Genomic DNA, 15,616 nt, shown 5'->3' with positions numbered 1-15,616 from the left:
AAAAAAAAAAAAATTTAAGTGGTCACTTCCCTGGTAGAATTACAATTACTAATCCACTTAGAATGCCAGAATAATATTAATACATTTTCAGAACATTCACTTTAGACCATAGAGTAATTGTAGGTATGAAAGTGGTAACTGGGACTTAACAGATGGATTTTGAAGCATTATTGCAGGTTTACTTTAGCCATTGTCATTGCCCAGGCTGAGGGAATCTTTCAACACAGCTGCTAAAAAAAGACAACAGAATAGAACTATTCATGTTTTAAGTGAGATACTAGTCAAATCACAAAGGGCATCCAAGATCCAAGGGACAATAAAGGTCTGCAGAAGTATGTGAAGGCCCTGAAATGTGGCCTGTTTGATGAAGATGAGGTCAGGAAGAGGTGGGCAGATCTTCCCAGTTTTTATTCCTTTCATTTAGAAACTTACCGGCTACATCTTTTAGATGAAATTGCTATAAATGAAAAATTTTCCTCTAGCAAACAAATATTAGCCAGTGCTTTAGTCAGCTTTTTCACTGCTATCTCCAAAAAACCTGATAAGAACAATTGGGGGAGGAAAAGTTTATTTGGAGCTCATAGTTTTAGATGTCTCAGTCCACAGACTGCCAACTCCATTGCTGTGGGCCCACAGTGAAGTAGAATATCATGGAGGAAAGCAGCTCAGGACATGGCCACATGGAAATAGAAGAGAGCCCTGCTCACCAGAGACAAAATATATACCCCAAAGGCACACCTTCAGAGACCTGCCCCCTCTAGCGACACCCTACCTGGCTAAGATTATCATCTAGTTAATCCATTCAACTGGATTAATGCGCTAATTAGGTTAAGGCTTTTATGACCCAATTATTTCACCTCTAAATTTCTTGCTTGTCATACACATGAGCTTTGGGGGGAATGCCTCATATCTAAACCATAACATCCAGTGAAAGATAATTGACTAATTCAGATTGATTTGTCATAAAGAGCTCGATGGCTTCTAATTAATTACCAAAAGCTTTTTCTGCTTTTAATCTGTGGCCCAATTTTTTATAAAATACAATTAGGTTAGGAGGAATTTTAAGACAGGGATGTTTCCAAGTGTGAGCTGATGTCCACATGAATTCCATGTTCAGCTCCCCACTCAGGGAGGACCCACTCCTCAGAATGGTAAGGACAAGCCTGAGCATGAGGCGGCCCTCATGTTGCTAACATAGGGTCCTTGTGTGTACCTCCTCCTCTACCAGTATGTATCTTCCAGTTAGTCACTAGAAGAGATGATATGCAGCCATGCTGTTCATTAACTACATGGGCCAGGTCTGCAATACTGCACTTCAGAAGTCTCCTAAGTAAGCGTATGCTTACTTACATACAGACCTCACTTGGCATATAGGAGGGACTAGTTCCAGAACCCCCAAGAGGACCAAAATCTGCAGATGCACTAGTCCCTTATAGAAAATGCTTTAGTATTTGCATAACCTGCATATCTCCTCCCAGATACTTTAAATCATCTTTAAATTACTCATAACTCCCAATACAACTTAGATGCTATATGAATAGTTGTTACAATGGATCACTCAGGGAATAATGGCAAAAAAAAATCTGTACATGCTCAATATGGATCCTTTTTTTTTTTTCAAATATTTTTCATCTGAGGTTGGTTAAATCTGCAGATACTAGAGGGCTGATTATTTATATAAAACCAGAAGTTCCTGCCTCTTGGTCACACCTGGGTTTTCCTCCTGGGCTCTGTGACAGTGCTACCTATTTTTGTATTCACATAAGTTTATAAGTCCACCACTCTTGGTTTTTGTAATGTTTACTACACGTATTTACATATTTAAATTTATTTATTTGTTTGTTTGTCTTGCAGTGTTGGAGGTGAAACCTAGGGCCTCTTACATACGAGGTAAACTCTGTACCACTGAACTATACCCCCAGCCCCTGACACACAGGTTTAAATAGAATTGTTCTAGGTGCTAGGTTCCCTAATTGATGCCAAGTTTCCCTTTTTTTTTTTTTAAGGTCTTTCCTGGTGATGATTCCAATACTACTTGATTTTGTTCTAGGCATATGCAAACCATACTTCTATGAATAAAATTTTTTGAAAAAAAAAACACAAATTTCCTCCGCTAACTTCTGTAGACATGTGTTGTTATTAAATGGCTTGGTGTGTTCTTCACTCTCCTTGAACTTTTGTTTCTGGGGTTCATGTTTCAGGGGAAGCCTGTTTTCCCTCTGTTTTCACTATTTCTAAAGAAGCATTTGGCCAACATCCATTTATTTATTTATTTATTTATTTATTTAGCAGTGCTGGAGATTAACTTCACACAAGCTAGGCAAGCTCCCTGCCACTGAGCTATACAGTCCCAGCCCTCAGCCAACATTTATATTGCGGTTCTCTCCTTACAGTAAAGAGAGAACATATATGGCAGTTACATTCCACTGTGCCATGATTTCAGTTCATGTTCATGGCATGTCCTTGGGTTCAGAGTTCCCCTTTGGTAATCGTGTATTCTGTTCAGATCTCAGGCAGTTGCCTTCTGGGCTGTCTGACACAGTCTGGCCACTGTGTCAGTAAAAGAGATGAGCTGGCTGCACCGATCTGGTCTTTTCTGAGCTGTATTCCAGTGTGTTTGATGATCTACGCAGCTGTCAATATAAATACTCTTCCACTGGTCAGGGTCTTACAAATACCCAGATAACTTTCTTACTACAGAAAATTATAATTTCATTTTGAAGTGGAACTAGAAATTGCCACCACAGATTTTTCTTAGACTGCCTATTTACTGTCAATCACTTTGCGCCTTTCAGACCCTGGGAATCATGAGCATGGAGATGAGAAAGATTTGAGTCTGCATGGTGACTACCCGTGTTTGTAAATTCTGTTGTACTCTTGGAAATTTAGAGAACATTTCTATTTGAAGAATCAGGAGTCATAAAAAGGAAGGACACTTGAGAAATTATCTATACTTCTTTATTTCTAAGAGGAGGCAACAGATACCTAGAGAAGCCAAATTACTTGCCCAAGCTCATATTGCCAGGGAATAGCAGGCCTGGGTTTACAACCTGGGTATTCTTCTTCTAGCATAGTATTGTTGTTGTTGTTGTTGTTGTTTTTATCATCCCCAAATGCTGTGACTCACTTAGTTTTCAATTATATATTAGCTGGATTTAAAATGGACTTATCATTAAAGCATCTAGAATAATATCTAGTATATAGTTGAGATTAAAAAGTATTTTATTGACTGAATGAGCATCTCATGGATAACATACCCTAATGCACAAGAAGAATATGGAGAAACCTGCACAGATAAAAATTAGTAAGCAAGAAAATCAGTAAGCAAGATAAAAAGCAGAAAATAAATATTGCTAAAAAATTCTGAAAGAGAGTTTTGCAAAGTTGAGTTACTTATCTTCCTCTGAATATATTTACCTTATATGTTATAAACACAGTTTTATAACCACATTTTGTGTGTGTATATTGAAATTAAATATTTCCTTTTCATTTATCCAATGAATATGATGCGTTACCTGCTGCAGGCCAAGTTGTGTTTAGAGTGCTATGTGTATATTTTACCAACCCAAATTCCCTGGTGGGTATAATATCATAGTGTTTACAAACTAGTTGGAAGAAATGGACAATAAATAACTGTTGTAGGATGATGAAGTGGAAATCATTTCTTGTTTTTGTATTTTTCAAAGAAGTGTTAGTCAGGAGTCTGGTCAGGAAAACAAACCACACTAGTGATGTTAGCAGAGAGAATTTAATGTAAGGAATTGGCTAGACCAATATTAGAGGAGTAGAAGTGCAAAAAAGGAATAAGGTAGGAAGGAAGAGTGACTGCAGGAAGCGTCTCTCGCTGTGTTTGGGAGGGGCAAAGAAAAGAGCCAGGGCTTGTCAGAACCTGAGGACTGAAGGAGACCCAGACTTGGGAACTGAGAGGGGTTCCCTGGAGTTGGGACCCAGCCCTGTGAGGAGGGGTCCCTGAGCAGCTTGTGCTGATACATGGAGAACTCAGATCAGGTCCCCTGAGGATGTGGGACACAGGTCTCTTGGAAGGTCTTGCTTGGTTGGTGTGGTGCCTCTTGGGGTGCAAAGGGCTCTCTGGGAGAGTGGAAAAGACTGGAAGCTAAGGATATAACTGGAAGCAAACACTGCTGCCCGGGGAAGGCCTGTTGCTGGGCAACACTGGCAGGAAAAGGACAGACAGGAGCTGATGCCTTCTGCCTCTTGTGCCCACAGGGATCCCCATGGTGTCCCCTCTGGCAGAGTCACCTGGCAAAGAAAAAATGTTGTTTGTAGAGTTCCCACCCTCACTACACAGAGCAGTGTGTAGAAGGGAGAGTCCAGAGACAATTACTTGATAACAGGCACGGTCCCAAGTGTGTTAGTGGCAGGTCACTTCCATGTCCTCAAGCCAGTTGCCAGATTACATAAGCAGGACTTGTAGAAGAAATGGCTGCGATTTCTGGGTTATTGTGGTAAAATATACATGACAAAATTTATCATTTTCACCATTCCTTAATGTGAGTTTGGTGGCACTATGTACTGTCATATCATTGTGCAACATCATCTCCATTCATTTCCAGCACTTTCCACCCTTCCCAACTGTCCCCGGCAACCACCATTCTATTTTTCGTCTCTGTGAATTTGTTTGTGGAACCTTGTATAAATGAAATCATAGAGTATTGGTTCTTTCATGACTGGCTAATTTCACTTAGCATAATGCCTTCTAGGTCCATCCATGTTGTAGCACACATCAGAATTTCCTTCCTTTTCAAGGAAATCTGGTTCTGTGGCCCTTGGGATAACCCCTATATTGAAGCAGTTGGGTGCTGGGGAGAGGATGCTTTTAGGGAGAATGTTGACATGCTGTGCTTGCTTCTTCCCTTGCTAACACACATGTGGCTTCTTGGAAGAGGAGAGGGAGCTATTTGTCCTCATCTTCAAGCCAAGTGGCAGGGGACTGAAAAGGACCACGCAGTGAACTGCATGTGTACCTCCTGCAGTTTAGAGGGCTCCTTGGTCTGTGGTCCAGCTTACACTTGAAAAACCCAAAGGCTGGTGGAAAGCAGCCTGCAGCAGTGGAGAAGGGATATTATTCGGGGAGCACCAGCACCCTCACTGAGCTGGATCACGGGCGTGTGTTTTCCTTGGACTGGATGTTGGCCTCACAAGACAGATGGCATTGGCCTAGGTGCTGTGGGTGATGGTCTCATCTGGACAGGTGAAGAGATCAAGGGTGGAAAGTGGTGGACATATAAGGCTAGATGACCCCCTGCTGAAGGAACTGTCATAAGCAGCCAGCAGAACAATGACTCACCGTGTCAGGAAACTACAGGTGACAGGTCTTCAGCCACGAGGGACTGCAAAGAACCAGTGGGATGTTCCATGAGGACAAAATGATCCAGCCTTCAGTTCCCACCATGCCCAGAGATCACTGACATTGACACATACCAGTCTCACTCAAAAAGGATTTGTATGGCTCCCCAACTTCTTGCCAGCCCCTCTCCTCTAACCCTGCATCCCTAAAAGGGCCAGAAACTAGCTGGAGCTGGGAGTGAGGGGGTCAAGAAAGAAAGGAGACCACCATGCTCCAAATTCCTACCACGGGCTTTCTGATGGCAGCAGGCTGCTCTGGAGATGAGGAATTTCAAAGGGGAATGAAATCCAGAGCCTTGATTTTACACTGAATGGGCAATATTAATTTCAGAAGGGGGAGCGTTTTGGAAATGAAGGGTTTGAAGAGCATTTTCTTATCTGAAAGTTAATGTAAAAATCAGTGGCCCTGCCTGGTTTTTCTTCAAAAGCAGCAGAAGAACAGGCCCCATGGGCTGGATTTCCAGGGACATAAAATCGCCTACAAATCCTGCTTGTGTGACATGATGGCTTTGCAAGTCAACGTTTTCAGTAATGGGGAAGACCTCAGGTAAAACGAAGCAGTGTGTGGCAGTCTGGGGCAGCCCGATCTGCAGTGAAAATGATGATCTGGGTTGGTGGAAAGTGGAGGACCCTGGGGGGGGGGGGTTGGAGGTCATCCCCTGCATTCTTAGCGAAACAAGGTTTCACCTCTCTTGCATGAAACGGGACGTGAAGCAAGACAGCAGCAGGTGACACTCTTTTCCTCTTCTTTTCTTGCCACCCAATCTTCTGGGTACAGCTCTGCAGTCCTGAGACAGGCAGATGTTTTGTGCCCACCTAAAAGATCATAAGCCGGAAGTTGTCAACAAATAGAGACTTTTTAAAAGGACTTTGCCAGAAGAGGAAGCAGTAAAATTAGGACCTAAAATAGACCGTGATCTGTGATGATGTAAGAGGGGATTGTTGTTTTTTTTTAAGTTAAGAGATCTTGAAGCGTATATTGACACTACTGGGAAAGATCCAGCAGTGAGGGGGAAATTGATTAAGGAAATTGTAGGAGGGAAGTTGTCCATTATCCAAACAGGATTCCATGTACAGCTGATTGAGGGTGTTTCATAGGATGGTACAGACAGTTTGTGCTCGTCCCTCTGGCAGGAAGAGCCACCTCTGAAAACAGATACAAATAGATGAGTGGGTTCACTGTTATGAGACCCTGAAAACCCAATGTTCCACTCCCTGGAACAACATACTTGATATATATAGCAAATATTAGGTTGCACATAAAATTGCCAAGCATATGTAGGGTAACATTTAGAATTTTTCTTTTGCTTCTTTCTTCTAAAAGTAGTGGAAGAGGAAAAAGATGCTTTTAAATAGATGCTTCTGGCTATTTGGGGGCATTTGTTCACTTAACCACCTGTAATTTTTCTGTTGTGTTAAGCCCTCCGGGTTTGACTTTATAATTGTCTCTCTGGAACATTCAGAAAGTAACTAGTTACAGATTTGGGGACAGTGAGAGGTGGAGGGAAGGCAGAGGTGTAGAATGGGCTGCACTATGTCCCTCTTACAGGTGGAGAGAATTTGGAAAATAAGGATTATCCTTATCAAGCAGGGAGGAGGGGCTGCATCCATCTATTCTTATTGCTGTTCTCAGGGTCCCATCTTTTCTCTTGGACAATGGCCTGAAATACATGTAAAATACCTGGAAAGACTGCAGGTTTAAGTAATCTGTCAAGCCACTGGCTCTAACCAGGATTTTATTTTTTCCATCTGTCCTGGCCCTGTGCAGCTTCAAGAGGGAAGAGAATCAAGGCTGCTTCTTGAGCTAAGAATTAAGTGATGAGAGTTTTCTTTCTTAAGTTATGCTGATGCCTCATCACCCCCTTATTTTTCCAGGCTGTCATATATTCTCTGATGGGAGCAGCCTTGACCGCCCCCCACAAACCTTGCCCTATTTGGAAACTAATTCCTATGACCACAGGTCATGACTAATTAAATTAGATTTTAATGACCGTATACTGTTGGCTGCCAGGTTCCCTTTCTGGAATATTAATGATGCTTTTTGAAATTCATATTTCCCTAAATAGATTGAACAACAACTACCCATGCTTTTTTTTTTTAAATGAATCAAAATTTTGAATTGCAAGCAATAGCAATTAATTCTGGACATCTTAAGCAGGGAAGAAACTTTCTAGAATATGCTGGGGACTGCACAGACTCAAGAGAACCCAAACTGGGAAATGGGACAAGGCAGTTGGAGAAAGACAAGGTCCCTTTGTAGTTGCAGTCATTTGGCCAGGCCACTGCCACCACTGCTATAGGCTAGTTGCAGCTGACACCATCAGAGTGCATTGGCCTTTGGACATTGTGCTTTGGTTTCAGAATCCAGGGTTGACCAAATCTAGGTCACATGACCTGGCCATTGGATTTGTTTCCTAGCACCGCTGTAAATAAACTACCACAACTGGGCGGATGAGAACAACAGAAATTCATTCTCTCATGGCTCTAGAGATATCTTAAATCAGTCCTCAGGGGGGGGTAATGCTCCCCTTGAAGGTTCTAGAAGAGAATCTGTCCTTGCCTTTTCCCGCTCCTGATACCGTGGGCATTTCTTGGCTTGTGGCAGCTTTGCTCTCATCCCTGCCTCTGGGCTTTTCCTCTCTGCCTTCTCTTCTACTTGTTGGGAGGACACTTGCCATTGGATGTAGGATCTACCTGTACAAAACAGGATGATCTCATCTCGAGATCCTTAATTACATGTCAGTTCTCTTTTTGCAAACAAAGTCACATTCACAGGTTCTAGTGATCAGATCGTGGACATTTGTGGGGGGGGATGGGGGAGGTCACCTGTCAGCTCCCTATACCATCCCACTGGGGCACAGGGAGTGGGAAATATTCTGTTTCAGTGTATGGTGAGAGGCAAGGCCCAGATCCCACCAGTACTCTACACAATGAGGTTGTTCCAACGGAAAACCCAGCAGGACGTTAGACAGCCAAGGTAAACAAAGACTGGCCACCACAGTGCTGAGACCCAAGTGCGTGTGTATAATTCAGGAGCAGCACAGGGAGCACCCGTGATGAATCCTGTCTGGGGCACAGGAAAGACTTCATAGAGAGATGACACAGCTGGGGCTCGGTTATATCTGTTATGTGGTCTAGAGGAAGAAGAAAATTCCAGGAAAAAAGGGAACGAAAATATGAAAACTTCGACTGTCCAAAACTTGACCTTAGGCTGAGGAGGTGGCATGGAGATGGGGAGATAGGTGAGAGGAGAAAGTCTGAGGTAGAATGCACAGGATGAGATTTCAACAACCCAGATTTCACTCCACCTTGCGTGCAAATGGAATCTCTTCCTGAAACCCAAATACACAGACCTTATTTTTTATTTTAAAAATAACTCCTGGAATGCCTATTTGGGGGTCAATTATATTGTAAATATATTCGCATGAAAGAGGCTCATATGTAAATCATCCTCACGTTTCCCCCTTAATCCCATTGCTGGAAGATCATTAGATGATTTATAGGTTTACAGATTTCAAACAGTCCTTTGCCGGTGAAATAACTGGGATTCCTCATCTCCCATTCTGCCCAAACCATCCTTCCTGAGAGGAAAGAGGGAGAATAATGAAGGTTTTGCTTCTGCTCTGGGATTGTCTTGCAAGCTGCTGTTCCGGGATCCTATCCCTTTTGTCTTAGCACAGACTGAGAGCTGGTTTTGTCAAATTGACACCAGCAGTGAATGCCTGGGGGAAGCCGCTGCTTTATTTTTATTTTCCTTGAATCTCATATTTGATTTTCTTGTTCTTTTCTGGCATCCTCTAATCTACAAAATCAAAATGAATTGTAACACAGTTAGATCCAATATGGCCTCGGCATGGCCTGTGGAGGAACAGCCTTTTTCATAAGGGATCTCATGATCAATATTGGGCTATGAGTTCTTGTTGCCTATTTTTTATATCCCCCTTCTGTAGCCGCACACACTCACGTTCCCCACCTGCATGTTATCACACTCATGCCTTTTATTTAAATACTGGAGATAATAGCCTACTCCTATCAGAAGTCCGTTGAGACACGGAATCCTTGAAAATTTTCAAGAAAAACAAAATACTCTTAGGGAATATGTGGTCTCTCTCCTTTAAGATAATCTTCACTCCCATTGCCTATTTTCTTTCAACATACAGTTCCTTCAGTAACTTTAAAGTCCCTGTTGGGATTATAGAGGGAGGGGGTCATATTTTCCCAGTGCCATATATTTTGTTGTTTTGAAGCCCTGAGTTTGTTCTGCTCATAGAATTTCAATTAGAAATGCCAGTTAGTTGTTCCTCTGCCTTCCATGTTCACTGTGATCTCTCTGACGCATCATTAAGGAGTTCAATGTAGAGCTGGGAATATTAATGAGGCTATTTCACTTGCCTCATTATTTAGAGGAAGTCAGAGTCACAATGTCACCCCCAAACTGTGGAATCGACTATTGCTTGCTATCTGTAATTTTCTATCAGTCAGTCACATACTTGCTTCCTACCCTTGTGATTCAGCTGTCATGCTATGCTAGTCTTGTGTGAGCCTGTAGTTTCTAGACAGTGGGACCTTCCTCCCCACATCTTTGGCTCTTAGAGCTTCCAATGCAACTGTTGCCTAGTTAGGTGCTTAGTCAATAATTCTTTAATTCAATTCAGTTGCAGTAGCTGTGTTACCTCTTTATTGCTGACCAAAACACCTGATAAGAACAACTTAGAGGAGGAAAATTTTATTCTGTGCTCATGGTTTCAGAGGTTTAGCCCATGGGCGGCTGGTTCCATCCCTCTGGGCTCCAAGATAGGGAAGAGCATCATGGCCCTACCTTGGCATGGCAGAGGAAAGTTGCTCAGCTCAGGGCAGCCAGAAAGCAGAGAAAGAGGAAGGGAAGGGGCCATAGAGAACATGCACCCTTTTGGAGCAGCCCCCAGTGACCTAACTTCCTCCAGCCACACTCCACCTGCCTGGAGTTACCACCCAGTTAGTCCATTCAAATTTGGATGGGCTGATTAGGTTATGGCTCTCATAATCAAATCATTTCACTTCCTGTATTAACACAGGAGCTTTTAAGAGACACCACCTAGCCGAACCATAATGGTAGCATTCTAATGCAGGTGGCTAGCTGCTCCTCTAGTACTGGCATTTACGGGGGTTAAATGTTCGTGACCCTTGGTGTTCTGACCTCATTCCTTTTCTTACTGTGCACATTATCTTTTGATTTAATTTATGCCCTGGGCTGTAACTGCCAAGTCCTAGGGTAATGATGATTTTTTACATGATCTCTAATCCAGCCTGCTCCCTGAGCTTCATGTCCATCTTACTTATACGTCTTCTGTTATTACAGAAACAGTGCCCAATCCTGAAAACCCCACCTCCTCTTGCATTCTTTCTGGTGGTAAATCAGCATCATACACCCAGGGTCATTGTTTTAACCTCTTTGTTTTTCTTTCTTCACCTGCTTATGTAGTAGACATTTATTGAACACTGTAAACCGCAGTACCAGACAAAGATGCAGAGAATGTAAGAGACGTTGCCTCTGGACATTGCCTGGAAAATGCTGAAATCAAATATACAATATAAAGAACTATACAAACAATGCATATCATAATATAAAATATAACACATTGACGATCATGTTGGCATTTCAAAACCCATTAACAACATCTAGATTTTCCTATATTCTGTGTCCTGCAAATGCATAAATCTTAAGTAAATGTCTTTGGATATATTCACGTGCATTCCAAAGGAAGGGTTTCTCAGAGATATTTTAAGATTCCTACCAGAGTTTCCTATTGTTTACCTTGCATATTTTTTCTTCCACCTCACTTTAGCACAGAAGTGGCACATCCAACTGTGTCAGCCCCATGCTTACCACAACTTCACCTTCAGAGTGTCCTTTGCCTTAATTCTTCATCAGTCACCTATCAATTTAGTTCGTTCTCCTTTTTTTTACCCCTTTTAAATATCTTTAATATCATTCTTTGTCTGAAGAGTTTAACCAGGTTCTTTCTCTGTCTTTGCTGTGATCCATCTAGGCAATGCTAATCTGCACCGTCGCCATAAGAGATTTCTAAAACCCAGGACCAATTTTATCATTGCTTCTACTTAAATAACCCAAGGGTTCCCCATTTTATGTTCAGGATAAAATCCAGACTCCTTTGAAGGCCGAATTAGGTCCTGTGAGATCTGACTCCCTACTATTGTAGGCTTTGATTTCTCCTTCCCTTCCCTTCCTCCTCTCTTCCCCATCAGCTGGAGTTAGGAATGTGAACTATGGAGTCAAACTTTCTGGGTTCAAATCCTGGCTCTGCCATTTATTAGCTGTGTTACTTTGAGAAAGTCACTTGTGCTCTCTTTACCTCAGATTTTTTGTCTGGAAGGTGGGAGAAATAGTAATTCCTGTTTCATACAGTTATTGGGAAGATTTCAGTGAGCTAATGGAATATGCTAAACACTTACAAGAGGGCCTGACCCGTAGTAAGTAATTAATATATTGTGTTACTATTGTTGTTGTTGTTATACGTTTGCCTTAAATTTATCCAAAAAATTGTGATTGGTCTCATTTCTTCCTTTGGGGGGCATAGAATCACCACCTTCAGCTGACCCCCTACCCATCTTTTGAGCTTCAGTTTGGCTGTGATCCCTTTGGGGGAGACTTCACTGCCCCCCTCCCCCACTATAGGCTGCATTAGTTGTCTCGCCCATGTGCCCCTATGTTACCTGTGCACGCTCGGATCATAACTTGAACACTCCAGATGTGGGCCATTGGCATGTGTGATTTTGAATATTTGTGAGTGACCTAAAAGTTCATAATGTTTAGCAATTTGTAATGGGGTTAATAAAATTTTATCTAAATATTTATGATTATTTGGATAAAATAAAGCAAGGCATGAAGTTAGCAATTGTCAGGAGCTATCCATCCCCAAACTAAATTCTATATATTTCTATATCTACTATATTTAAATTTTCTATTTCTTTATATATTTCCCATATTAAATCCTGGGTTTCTGATTGATGGGGAAGGGATGTGGATATCTTTCTCTTTAATAATGTGTAAGTATCAGAATATTTTCCTGGCAAATACTTAATTAGTATTTGCTGAATAGATGAATGTGTATTTTTAAATTGACACAGAATTCCTTTTTTATTTGGGTACTGGGGATTGAACTCAGGGGTACTTGACCACTGAGCCGCATCCCCAGTCCTATCTTGTATTTTATTTAGAGATAGGGTCTCACTGAGTTGCTTAATGCCTTGCCATTGCAGAGAATGGCTTTGAACTCTCAGTCCTCCTGCTTCAGCTTCCCGAGCTGCTGGGATTACAGGAGTGTGCCACCACCTCTGGCTCCTTTTTTTAATATTTAAAAAAAAAAAAAAAACTGACTTTGCTGAGTCATAGTGTGAGGTGTTGACCCTCTTCCTAGGATGATTCACACACATGACTTACCCCAAAATTTCAGAAGGTTTAAGTTATGGAGCTTTGCTTGAGAATATGGCTTCCCACTTATTCAAGAAGAAAGAAGAGAGGGAAACACATTTCTTTCCATTCTAAATATGCAGAGCTATATGGCTGCTATAGTAAAAGGACTTACCAACATTCAACTTTTTTTTTTAGATAGTACTATACTAGTTTATCCTTACCCAGCAAGTTCTTGCTAAAGATAGTAGGATTCATACATTTTAGAGGCAAAATTTTCCTGTGATTTTGAAAAATTAAGGGAAATCAATATGTGTAGGTATGTGTATGTGGGGGGTGTAAATTAGACATATAGAAAAACCTCCAGTCCCCGCTCCCACTCCATTAGCTCATATAAGCCTTATACACTATCTAAAATTCTTTTCATAGGTTACTCTTTCTAACTATGGTATTGAACACTGTCTTGAGTAGCTACCTGAGAAGGCTAATATCTTTGGGCATAGGAAAGGTATATAGAGAGATATATAGAGAGCCAGGTCAGCTGGGACAGAGGATGCCCAGGCCAGGGTCTAGAAGGGCATCCAAGTAGAGAGCCGTTAGCTTGCAGCCCTGCATGAGGGTGAATTAACAAATGCACGCTCCTTTATAGATTCTAAAACTATATGAAGAAAGATGAGGTGCTTTGATTGGTAGCTCTTTCAAAATCCTTCTTAAATGTACTTCCTAAAGAGCCAGCTTCTATGACTCTCAATAGCACAGTTCATATACACCCATATGGTTAGGAAAGAGTTGCCTCAGGGTGAATTATATATGCAGATTCCCAAGACCAGAGGGAAGCTTGCGAAGGCACACACAGATTGATGATTCTTAAACAGGGATCCAGATTGGGGTGAGGTGGGCAGCAGCCGGAAGTTGGGGGAAGCCACATGCATCCCACGCTGCCATCTTGAGAATCCCTGTGTAGTAAGAGGTACATCTGGTGGTGGCAGTGGTGTACACACTAGAGATATGGAGACCAGGAGAAGTGGTTGTGATCCAGCCTTAGGTCCAGTCATCTCAGTTACAGATAAGCAGTTAGGACCTGGAGTAGGATTAGTGGGTTTTCCTACCATACTAGGCTGCTCTTGGGATCTCATACTATATCCAAACGCTTTTATGTTACAAAGTGTTTTTTGGTATGCAAAGTACAATTTTTTTCAAGTAGCTAGGAACCTTTTGATGGGGCTCATGACAGGCTTATAAAAAAGAAAAAAATTAAGTATGAACAAATGAAGAATAACCAGGATTCCTTGTCAAAGTAATGGAAGTGGCTGATACTAGGAACAAATAGGGAGCAGTCCTGTTGTATCAGAATAATATAATATACTGTAGTAACATTGTTTTAAATGGTTGATATATATTTAACTTAGTTACTATATTCAGAGTTTACTGTCCATCCTTGTAATTTTTCCAGGAACAAGATGAAATCATTCAATTAAATTTGGGGAGAAAGCACTGTATATTTTACAGAAAGCCGAAGAATTGGTTTGTAAACTGCTCTTGTAATTCTGGCACATTAACTTTTCTCTTTAGTCCCTTCATTGCTGGATGATTTATGCAGAGGTCAAGAGGCCAGGCTGGGCTATAGCTGCTTCAGTTTTCTATTATGTAAAATGACCTCAGTATTTGTTTTTTCCTTGTAGGGCCTGTATTCCCTTCAGAGACTCCTACCAAGTGGCTGATCATGTGAAGGACCATGCTATTTGATTTCACTCCTACTACTTTTCATTTACTTTACACATTGAGTCATGAGAAACAACTGTCACTCTCCAAGGGAGGAAACTGCCATGATTTACAAAGTCAAGAAGTAATTTTCTTGTAACCACAAGATGATTCAGGTTAGTGGCTTTCAGCTCTTACTGCAATTCAAATACTGTGTTTTTGATAATATGCATGTTAAATAAACCTAATTAATCCCAAATCCCATAATTTTAAATGCATAACAATGTGATATAAAGTAATCTGAAGTTTGTTTGTGCACCAAGTACAAAAACATTTGAAAATATTTGGGGGGGGGGGGGGCGGGGGGGGCACGGAGGGTAAGGAAAATCCTACAAACATATTTATTTATTTTTAGTGCTTTTCTAAGACTTTAGTGATAGTTTTCAAAAATAATATAGAGATGTTAAGTTTGAAGTAGAAGTACCCATGAATTAAAAAGCATAAAAGCTACATATATTACATTTAAGTCTTTTTAATAATATAAAGCTTTTTACTGTCTTAACCAACTTGTATTTAGAATTAGGGTTTGAGTGTATCTTTGAAATTTAAAGCAGAAATTTTTGCTCTTTCTCTAATACTTGTCTTCTGTGGCATTTAAAACAGAGGAAGAATTTATAATACTTATAGTTGGTTTTAGTTATTAAAATGTGGCAATTATATACCTAAGATATGTCTATAAAACAAATCTCTGCTAGAGCAGAGAATCTTAAAACACAAAACAAATCCAGGTAATCTCAGTCTCAGCTCTGCTTTCCTCTGAGTGCTGCTGGGTCCGTAGTAGTGTATTTATAATTTATGTCCAAAGACTTGAAGAACAACTTGCTGGAGTAAAGTATCATTGTTTTGTAGAGGAAGTTAAAGAAATAGCCCATTGATTCATTTGCTGTATAATTAATTGTTTACACACACACACACACACATATATATATATATATATATATATATATATATATATGATCCATAAATGGGATCCATGTATATATAGCTTGAATTATATTTATCCTATATGTGTTGTCCATATATACATCATACATATCACATGTATGTATATATGTGTATGTATACGTGTATGTGTGT

At 40.9% G+C, this 15,616-nt stretch overlaps 1 protein-coding gene across 8 annotated transcripts in view; it reads left to right on the top strand.

The window, feature by feature from the left end:
• The window catches only part of Trmt9b (tRNA methyltransferase 9B (putative)), a 60,054-nt gene that overhangs the window by 14,815 nt on the left and 29,623 nt on the right, over nucleotides 1-15,616 (top strand). For all 8 annotated transcript variants that reach the window (XM_046459262.2, XM_058583960.1, XM_058583959.1 and 5 more), the window contains exon 2: nucleotides 14,461-14,655. The gene's annotated coding sequence lies outside the window, so the exon portion shown is untranslated. The remainder of the gene's footprint in view (nucleotides 1-14,460; nucleotides 14,656-15,616) is intronic.

The sequence above is a fragment of the Marmota monax genome, unplaced genomic scaffold, assembly GCF_021218885.2.
Source record: "Marmota monax isolate L192 unplaced genomic scaffold, Marmota_monax_Labrador192_F-V1.1 WCK01_AAM20220418_F8-fsc00332, whole genome shotgun sequence".
Taxonomy (NCBI): Eukaryota; Metazoa; Chordata; class Mammalia; order Rodentia; family Sciuridae; genus Marmota; species Marmota monax.
This window is presented reverse-complemented; position numbering and strand designations above follow the sequence as displayed.